This window comes from Microtus oregoni, unplaced genomic scaffold (genome assembly GCF_018167655.1).
Source record: "Microtus oregoni isolate MIOR12 unplaced genomic scaffold, Mior012 000030F_ref0000283, whole genome shotgun sequence".
NCBI lineage: Eukaryota > Metazoa > Chordata > Mammalia > Rodentia > Cricetidae > Microtus > Microtus oregoni.
This window is the reverse complement of record NW_024543089.1, coordinates 11,248,826-11,258,637: the sequence shown is the minus strand read 5'-3', so window position 1 is coordinate 11,258,637 and position 9,812 is coordinate 11,248,826.

The window sequence follows — 9,812 nt, the reverse complement described above, 5'->3', positions numbered from 1 at the left end:
AGGGCACCAGACCCCATTACAGATGGTTGTGAACCACTATGTGGTTGCTGGGAATTGAACTCAGGACCTTTGGAAGAGCAGTCAATGCTCTTAACCACTGAGCCATCTCTCCAGCCCCCCCAGAACAGTATTATTTTATAACACACGATAACATTGTCCCAACTAACATGCTTCCATGCAGAAACAAGTTCATGAGTTTTTATAGTTAAAGAACAGAAAGTCATAAATCAATACATTTTTCCAAATACATTATTGGAAACATTGTAGGTGAGTTACATCAAAGTGAGAACTCTCAACTATAGGTCTCCAGTGCTATTCTTAGCTTTTGGATTGGTGAACACTAGTCATCCATTAATGTAATACATTTTCAAAAGGTTCAGCATTTAGGTCAGAGGCAAAGGTGGACAGTGAAGGACTATTAAGGGCCTGAAGATAGCCCAAGATAGTTTGGCTCTGGATCTGCTTTCTGCAATCAGTCAATCAGCCTTGTGGAGACGTTACCATGGGCGTGACCCTCCCCCTGCAGCTTCAGATCACAGCAGATACCCTTATACAATGACTTAGTGGAGTTTGTCTCCTTTACCCTTTTGTCTTCCACAGGGTTAGAGCATGTCCCATATTGGATGCAGAGGAGCCCTCACCAGACAGCTCTTCTTGCCTTGATCTTGAGAAAACTAAATTTCAATTTTTAAATAAGTTACTAGTCTCTGAGATTTTGCCAAAGCAGCACAGAAATATGCAAACAGTCCACATTTTACAGGTTGAGTTATTAACTAAGGGCCAGATGAAGAAGTAAAGGCCGTAATGGTGGTGTGGTAGAAAGGCATATCAAAGTGCCTGGATGGGAGTTTTGCAGATGTGTGAGAACACTTTGCCAGCCTTCCTCAGTACCAGCAGGTAGCCAGGAGCAGTCATAAACATAAGGAAATTGCTTCCCAGGCAGAGTCACGCCTTTAAAGCAGGCAACATCAGTTCCACCACAGAGATGGCTAGAATTAATGAAATTCACACAGCAAGTCCTGACACTTGATGGCCTAATTAGAATGATTATGGGTAGGCTTTACAAAGGTGCTTTGTCAGCAGATGAGCCAATGAGATGTTCCCATAACGAGCATGTTCTCACCCCTCCCCATCCAGCAGGAGCTTAAAGTAAGCACTAAAGTTAGCACATTAATAATTGTTTGTGATGTGGTTAGCAAAAGTATTTTCTAATGGTGTGCTTATAGGAGTGCTTTCAGAGGTAACTGCAGCAGGACAGTGTTTTAAGTTGGAGTGTTTCTACTCACTGCGGTGAATGTGTGGACTTATGTCTAGGGGGAATGGGAAGAGAATGTATAGCAGAGATCTGTTGTCAGTGTTTTATGCTACCCTAAAGTGCTCACAGGCTTGTTTTCCAGAGGCGAAGGTACTAAGCTAGCTGTGACACAGAGTGCAAGGAAGGAGATAGTAGGACTCAGGGCCAAGCTGGTCATTTCTTTTGTTTTGTTTTTGTTTTTAACTGTACACATATAAAAACCTAATTCTTACAACTCTAAGGAACTGAAATGAATAATAATATTTCCTATCAGATGGTCAACATAAATGTTGCATTGAAAGTGTACAATTCTGAGATGTTAGAAAGTCCTAGAGTGGCAGCAGTTGGGGGGAATACAATTTACTAAATCTTTAATGTAGCTTTGGATTTTATGTGCTTTTTCAACTGTGTAAGCTTTGTTTTTTGTTTGTTTGTTTCTTTGTTCAATTTTTTTAAACTTTATTTTTTTTTAATGTGAATTGGTGTGAAGTCATCAGATCCCCTGGAACTGGGGTTACAGACAGTTGTATACTGCACGTGGGTGCTGGGAATTGAACCCAGGTCCTCCAGAGGCACAGGCAGTGTCCTCAACCTCTGAGCCATCTCCCCAGCCCCTGTTTGTTTCTTTGAGACAATGTTTCTCTGTATCTTTGGTGCCTGACCTGCAACTAGCTCTTGTAGTCCAGGCTAGCCTCAAACTAAGAGATTCACATGTCTCTGCCTCCCAAGTGCTGGAATTAAAGGTGTGAGACACCATTGCCTGGCTCTGAATTGTGTAACCTTAATTACAGGACCCATAAATAAGTAAGGCTTTGTTTAATTTTATTATTATTAAGAAATTAATTCAATAAACACATAAATAATTTAAAATATATTGGGGGGGCAGTGAGATGGCTCAATGGGTAAAGATACATGCATGCTGTTAAGTCTGATGATCTGTATTCGGTCCGTTGAATTGACATGGCAAAGGAGAGAGCCAACATCTGACATCCACATATGGATTTTGGGCTGTGTATGCATACACACACACATGAACAAATAATAAATATAATAATAATAATAATACTCTGTTTTGTTGACACTAAGCATGATAACTTGCATTAGTAAACTCAGCAATTAGAAGGCAGGAGGGTTATAAATCTGAGGCCAATGTCAGGGCTACATAGCAAGATATACCCCCCCCCCACATACACACTTGTAGTCACATGAAGCGTTCATGAAGAGTCAGTCTGGAAGGGCCAGTTTTCGCCAAACTGCTCACCTCATTACTTGGAGAGAACTCCACTCCAAACAGCTCCAGTTCCAGGTAACCCTCTGACATCCAGACTGCATATCTAGCAGCTGAATGCATATGCTTCTCCTTGTGGCTGCCTGATAGGCATTTCATACGTAGCACATTCCAAGTTGAACCTGTGTCTCCTTCTGTCCCCAGCTTGCATCAATCTTGCTCCCATGCTTTCTTTGTTACCTCAGTGTAAGTCTTCTACCCATGGCTCAGGCCCAAGGACGTGGTGCCAATAGTGATTCCTCTCTTTCTACAACACTCCACAAGCCGCCCATCTTGTATCTCTTACCTCACCATTTGCTTTTCAACCTTGGGCCCACTTAAATGGGGATTTAATATGCCTCAACTTTCTGCTCCCAACAACCGTTGGCTCCACCTTTTCCTCCAATAGCAGACAAAAGCTTTATAGTGGCCCAAAAGCCCCATGAGCTTCCTCCTCATTTGTTCTTGCACCGTACCCCAGGCCCCTTCTTCTCTTTCCGGGCCTCCCACCATGCCCCTCTCTCATTTTAGTCTAGTGTTATGATCTATATGACTTTGCTACGGCTGTCATAACAAATGATCACAGATTGTCTCCGACTGCACAGCTTAAAACAACATCCATCTATTGTCAGGCTGTTCTGGGCTGGAAGTTGGAGTTGCCTTGGGTATTTCTCTGGGTGTCAGCAAAATTCTGAATCTGAAATTTATTTGTACAACTAAGGTCCCCATATCCTTGCTCACTGCTTCACAGAGCCTGTTCTTACATCCTAGAGGAGTCTCCTAAGGCTTTCCTGGTGGTCCCATGTTTCCAAGTCAGCAACAATGATATCCTCCTCCTACTTATCATCTCTGATTACCTTTTGTGTTGAATAATTCTTATCATCTCTGATTACCTTTTGTGCTGAATAATTCTTATCATCTCTGATTACCTTTTGTGCTGAATAATTCTTATCATCTCTGATTACCTTTTGTGCTGAATAATTCTTGCTGCAGTCAGAGAATGTTTTCTGTTTGTAAGGGCTCATGTGACTCGATTACGTCCATCTGGATAATCCGGGATTATCTCTTGTCTTGAGGTTTGAAACAATATTCTATCTCCAAGGTTCTTTGGCCTTGTAATCCAACAAATTCATATACTCCAAGAAGTAGTGTCTTGCTGAGGTATGAGTTCATTGTGTCCCTTAAGGCATGTGTTGAAATGTAATCTCCATTATAAGGAATTAAAAAGGTGGGATGGGCCGGGCGGTGGTGGCGCACGCCTTTAATCCCAGCACTCGGGAGGCAGAGGCAGGCGGATCTCTGTGAGTTCGAGGCCAGCCTGGTCTACAAGAGCTAGTTCCAGGACAGGAACCAAAAGCTACGGAGAAACCCTGTCTCGAAAAAAAAAAAAAAAAAAAAAAAAGGTGGGATGGATGTGTTAGCCCTACCTCTAATCCCAGCTATCATTTGGGAAGATCTTTGTGACTTCAAGGCCAGCCAGCAACATAGCAAGTTCCAAGTCAGATGGGGCCACAGAGTGAGACCCTGTATCAAACAAACAAACAAAAGTGTAAAAATATAATTCATCTCTGGTATTTGGAAATCAGGCCTTTGGGTAGAGATTAGGAATAGGTATATCCACTAGAATGGGGTCCCTTGATTGAATGCTGGCTGTTTTGTAGGAAGAGAGAGTGGCCAGGGGTCACTCACACACTTATGTGTACTCTTTGTTTCTTGTCCGGTGATGGCATGCATTCCTCAGAACTGCATCAAGCAAGCTGCCATCATCTGTGGCACCTTGACTTTTCAGAACTGCAAGCTAAACAAAGTTGTTTCCTTATGAAGTAATACAGTCTCAGGTATTTTTGTTTCAGTCATTAAAAAAAATAATAATACACTCATGAATGTATTTGGGGAGTTAGGCTTCTGCTATGAGAGGCCGTCCCTTAGCTATCTATTTCAGATGCATATGCTCAGGGTCCTACAACCTGAAATAGTCTTCCCTCGGATAATTACACAGCCACTTCCATCATACCGCCATGTCTCTGCTCAATTATCGTCATGTGCTGCTCTCTCTTGTCTTTGAAGGACACATCCTCCAGTTACCCCTTACTCACTTTCAATTCTTCTTTCTTTTACTGCGTTTTGTCTTCTTACCTGTGTCTCATGAGAGTAGAGACTGTAATTTATGCACTGTGGATCCCCACTACCTACAGCAGTCCCTGATAACTGGTAAAAAGTGCAATAAGTATTTGTTGACTGAATGAGAATTACCGATAATGAAAAAGAAAGCTCCAGGGACCACAATTGCTAATTATTTCTGACAAAAATGAGGCAACTAACTCAGGATTGACTTCAGAGAGTCACTTGAAAGAGATCTTATTCACAAGAATATCATTAGTTTGTGTGTGAGATGCCTATTAAAGGCATGACTAGCAAATTTCTAGGTATCTCCTGGTTCGTAACAAACAAGCAAGCTGTCTGTCAATGCTGTCCTTGGTGTGCTTATAGTAACTTAAGGCTCTTAGCACAAAAGCCATAAAGGTCTTAGTCCAATGTGCTAAAATCTTGGATGAACTAAAGGTCAAGTCTGCAGTAGGCCTCAGAATCCAACTTTTTACTTTTTTCAAAGTCAAGAAATGTTTGCCAGTTCTTGATACTTTATAAAATGTCTCTCTAGAGATTAGAGCAGTGTGCCCCGAGCCTGCAAATGGCTAGAGCTGGAGAACAGCTGCTCAAATGGCTCCGCTTTCTCTTTCACTCCATTCCTTGGGATATTGGCTCTGTCGTTCCCTGCTTCATCTTTCCTAGGAGTAAAGAATGAGAGGAACGAGGACCTGCAGGTTTGCTTGTGTCTGTGTCTGAACTTGCTTCAGCAACTGCTTGTGGCCAGCCAGCTCTGTCTGACATTTTGCCTCTAGTTGCTATTATCATAGGTCTCAGTCATTGTCTTTTGTGCCTGTCACTGGCCCACCAAACAGCACTGTGTCTTGTATTCTTTGCATGTTCAGCATTTTCTCCTTTCCTTCCTATGATTTTTAATAATATGAGCTGTATGTTTTACCTGCCTCTTATGACGCATTTGCTAGTTTTGATCTTTGTCAACACAAGTATTACTATTCCTTAGAGCAAAACATATAGTTTAAAAAAATAAATTTGAAGTCTATATAAGTACAGAAAAATATGCTGTAATAGATGGAGCAGTTATTTTCATCCTAGAGAGTGGTTGATGGACCGCCTGAACCAGAACCATGGGCCAGGGAGGGAGTTAACCTGTGATAATATAGGCTACTAATTATTGAATCAGAATTGAATGGGATGGAAGTTTGGAAATTATATGTTTTTGCAGCAAATATCTCAGATTACATTTTTCCAAGTCTGAGAACTTTATTTTTTGGAACATATATAGAAGTCCAAGTTTAAGAAACTATTATAGGGTCAGCACGATAGCTCAAAAGGTAGAGCTGCCCGCTGCCCAGCCTGACCACCCGAATTAGATCCTGGGAACCTGCATGGTAGAAATGAGAGCCAGATGTTTATTGCTCAGAAGAAGTACTCAAGTTCTCAGTAGTCCTCATTGTCCGCTATGTTCAGAGAGTCCGTTTTTATCCCAGGCTTTTCCAGACCCAGGCCAGCTGGTCTTGGTGAGTTCCTGATAGAACATCCCCATTGTCTCAGTGTATGGGTGCACCCCTCGCGGTCCTGAGTTCCTTGCTCGTGCTCTCTCTCCTTCTGCTCCTGATTTGGACCTTGAGGTTTATGTCTGGTGCTCCAATGTGGGTCTCTGTCTCTGTCTCCTTTCATCGCCTGATGAAGGTTAATATTCAGGAGGATGCCTATATGTTTTTCTTTGGGTTCTCCTTATTTAGCTTCTCTGCACGCACTGGCTTTGTGGGAGCCTAGGCAGTTTGGTTGCTCAACTTACTAGACCTGGATGGAGGTGGGGGTTCCTTGGACTTCCCACAGGACAGGGAACCCTGATTGCTTTTGCGGGCTGAGGAGGGGGGGGGACTTAACTGAGGGAGGAGGAGGGAAAGGGGAGGCAGGGGCGGGGAAGAGACAGAAATCTTTAATAAATAAATAAATTAAAAAAATACAATTGTGCAAAGCCACACAGGAAAAAAAAGTACTCAAGACCTGTTTGTTGTATTAATAATGAAAGTCATTCCAGAAAGTGAATATCCTTTCCTTTAACTGAAATTAATGTGTCTTTCTCCATTATCAAGTGGACAAGGAAATTGAGTTTCAAGGATGTCAATTGACAAAATTGCCCTTGTGACAAACCACAGTGGTTTAGGAGACCTCTAGAATCCAGGTCTGCAACTTTATTCTTTAGTGTTTGAGATAATTGACCTTGATGAGAGGGAGGTGGAAATGCTCTGAAATGTAGGCAAATTTGGTTCTGTGTCAGTTATATATTGACCCACGTAGTAGGAAGGTTGGAGCATTTGAGAGATTGATCAAAGATGAGCCTGAGAAATATATGGCGATCATATTGTGAGTATCTCAAATAGGGGTTTATAATTTAAACAGAAAAGTAAAGGTGTGGATGCTGAATAGTAGGAAGGTTGGAGCATTTGAGAGATTGATCAAAGATGAGCCTGAGAAATATATGGCGATCATATTGTGAGTATCTCAAATAGGGGTTTATAATTTAAACAGAAAAGTAAAGGTGTGGATGCTGAATAGTTACTAAAACCTTTGGGGCAACTGAAAGGCACATAGTAGGAACATGAGCTTGCAACTGCTCCAGGGCAGCCCAAGTGAGAGCAATGACAGATAAGAGACACAAAAGGACCAGCAGGCTCCATGGTCTGTGAAGACGAAAGTAAGACCCAGACTGATGGAAGGGTGTGTGGGTGTGTGAACAAATTCAAAGTTCAGATCAACGAAATACATAACATGCTTAGTTCTAGCCTAGCTGCATGGATTCCTCTTCCTTTTAGATCTCTGTAACTTTCTGGTTGCATTATTTTTAAAAGTAAATAATTCACTTTTTCTCACATCAGTGCATAATTTGACTTTTCTAAACTATCTCTTTAGTTTTCTTCCTGTCTTAATAAACAAAAAATACTAAATCAAATTTAGAACAGGAGATTATATGAAAACTGTTTCTAAATACCAATTTATTTGCCATACCTTGAAAAAGAAGTATCTGCTTTTGGTTAGACCTTACGCCCAAGTTCTGGATTCTTAGGATTGTGCGATTTTGTGTCAGGGTTATGTAGAGACCCAGAGTGGTAAGATATGTAAAAACATGTACAAATCACTCGTTTCAAAAACTTAGCTTGTTTGGCTCGGGTAGCTGCAGGATGAACCAGGAAATTGAGTTCCAGGGCAGCCACTGGGAAAGATCTTGTTTGTTTCCAAAGGCTTGGCATCCAGGAGAACCCATAGTGCTCCTCTGTCCTGTTGTATTGAGAAGAGCTGATGTCTTATTTTAGAGACAGTCAGAAAGGAAGGAAGGATTCTTTCTCAATAAGAAGAAGGTCAGTACTCTTTTCTTTTTCAGGCTTCAGCTGACTAGATGAACGATACCCACATCTTTGAGCATTATAACCTATAGATTCAAATATTAAGCCCATCCAAACCACCCTTACAGGAACACTGATAAAAGCATTTGACTAGCTATCTGAGGGGCCAGTCAAGTGTATCCATACATTGAGTCATCACAGTTTCTGTCCTCAACGGGTTTATAATTTACTAGAGTAAACAGAAAAGTAAAATAGTAACACATAGTTCTGATGATGTTAAGCCCAGCTCCTGAGATCAGGAGATATGTGTTGAGACATTAGAGATACTATCCAGGACAAGTGAGAGAGTTGGGACAAGTTCCCAGAACTGCTAGCAATACTTAAAGATTTGAGAAGGCAGAACACTGTTACATGGAAACAGGAGCAGGAGACAGCAACTTAGTTATAGTGAACTTACACTTGCCTGTTGACTAGAGGGTGGCCTCATCAGAAGAACAGTTTGGAACAGAAGGACAGTCTACAAAGGGAAGTCACTATTGCCTCTGGACTGGTTGGTCCTGTAAGTGGTTTGGAATGGCAGCTACAGCATCACATTAGCACTTGAGTTAAAGTTTCAACATACACTCATGATTTCAAACCAAATTTATTTATTTTTAAAATAGAGAACTTGTTGTTCCAAACCCTTCTTTTTCATTTATCCCAGCCCTTTCTCATTAAATTTAAAATATCTTAGGTTTTTTCTCATCCATGCCCAAATAGAGTTATTTAAAAATGTTATGAAAACAGAAATGGCAGAGTGATTAAGTCAACCTGTGGAGAAGGGTGAAGCCAATATAGTCACAAGCAAAGCAGTATTTTTAGTAAAGCACTGGGATGTGCCATTTTCTTTATGGATATTAGGTCTCTTGCCATTGTGAGACTTTTCAGAGTCTCTCTACATTCTTCTGCGTGGGAGGTAAATGAGTATTTGAAGGTAGAAGTTGCTACAGTGAAAAGTGAGAGTCTAGGGAGAAATCAAGACTGCCTAAAATATGTTGGACTGATTTTTCCATAATTTTTATCTTAAATAATTACTTTTTATTTTACATACCTACCCCAGTTTTTCCTCCCTCTCCTTCCACCCTCACCTCCCCCTTCCCTGATGGGAGAGAGTCTTCTGTTTTGTGTTAATTTTATTGGTTAAATAAAGAGACTGCCCTGGCCCTTTAATAGGACAGAAAATTAGGTTAGACGGGGTAAACAGAACAGAAGGCTGGGAAAAAGAAGCTGAGTCAGAGTCGCCATGATTCTCCCACTCCAGACAGACGCAGGTTAAGATCTTCCCTGGTAAGCCACCTCGTGGGCTACACAGATTATTAGAAATGGGTTAGATCAATATGTAAGAGCTAGCCAATAAGAGGCTGGAACTAATGGGCCAAGCAGTGTTTAAATGAATACAGTTTCCGTGTAATTATTTCGGGTAAAGCTAGCCGGGTGGCGGGACACAGACCCGCTGCTCCTATTACTACACTTCCCATCCCCCATCCATTCCTCATTGGGTAGTGCCTACCTCGGGGAGTCAACAAGGTTTGGGATACCAACTTGAAGCAGGACCAAGCCCCCTCACCAACCCCCTCCCACTCCCGTATCAAGGCTGAGCAAGGTATCCCACTATAGGGAATGGGCTCCAAAAACTCGTGACTTTCAGCCCCTCTGCCCCTGCAACAGATCAAGTCACATAATTGTCAACCACATTTAGAAGGTCTAGTTCGGTCCCATGCAGGTTCCCCAGCTGCCATTCTGTGAGCTCCCACTAGCT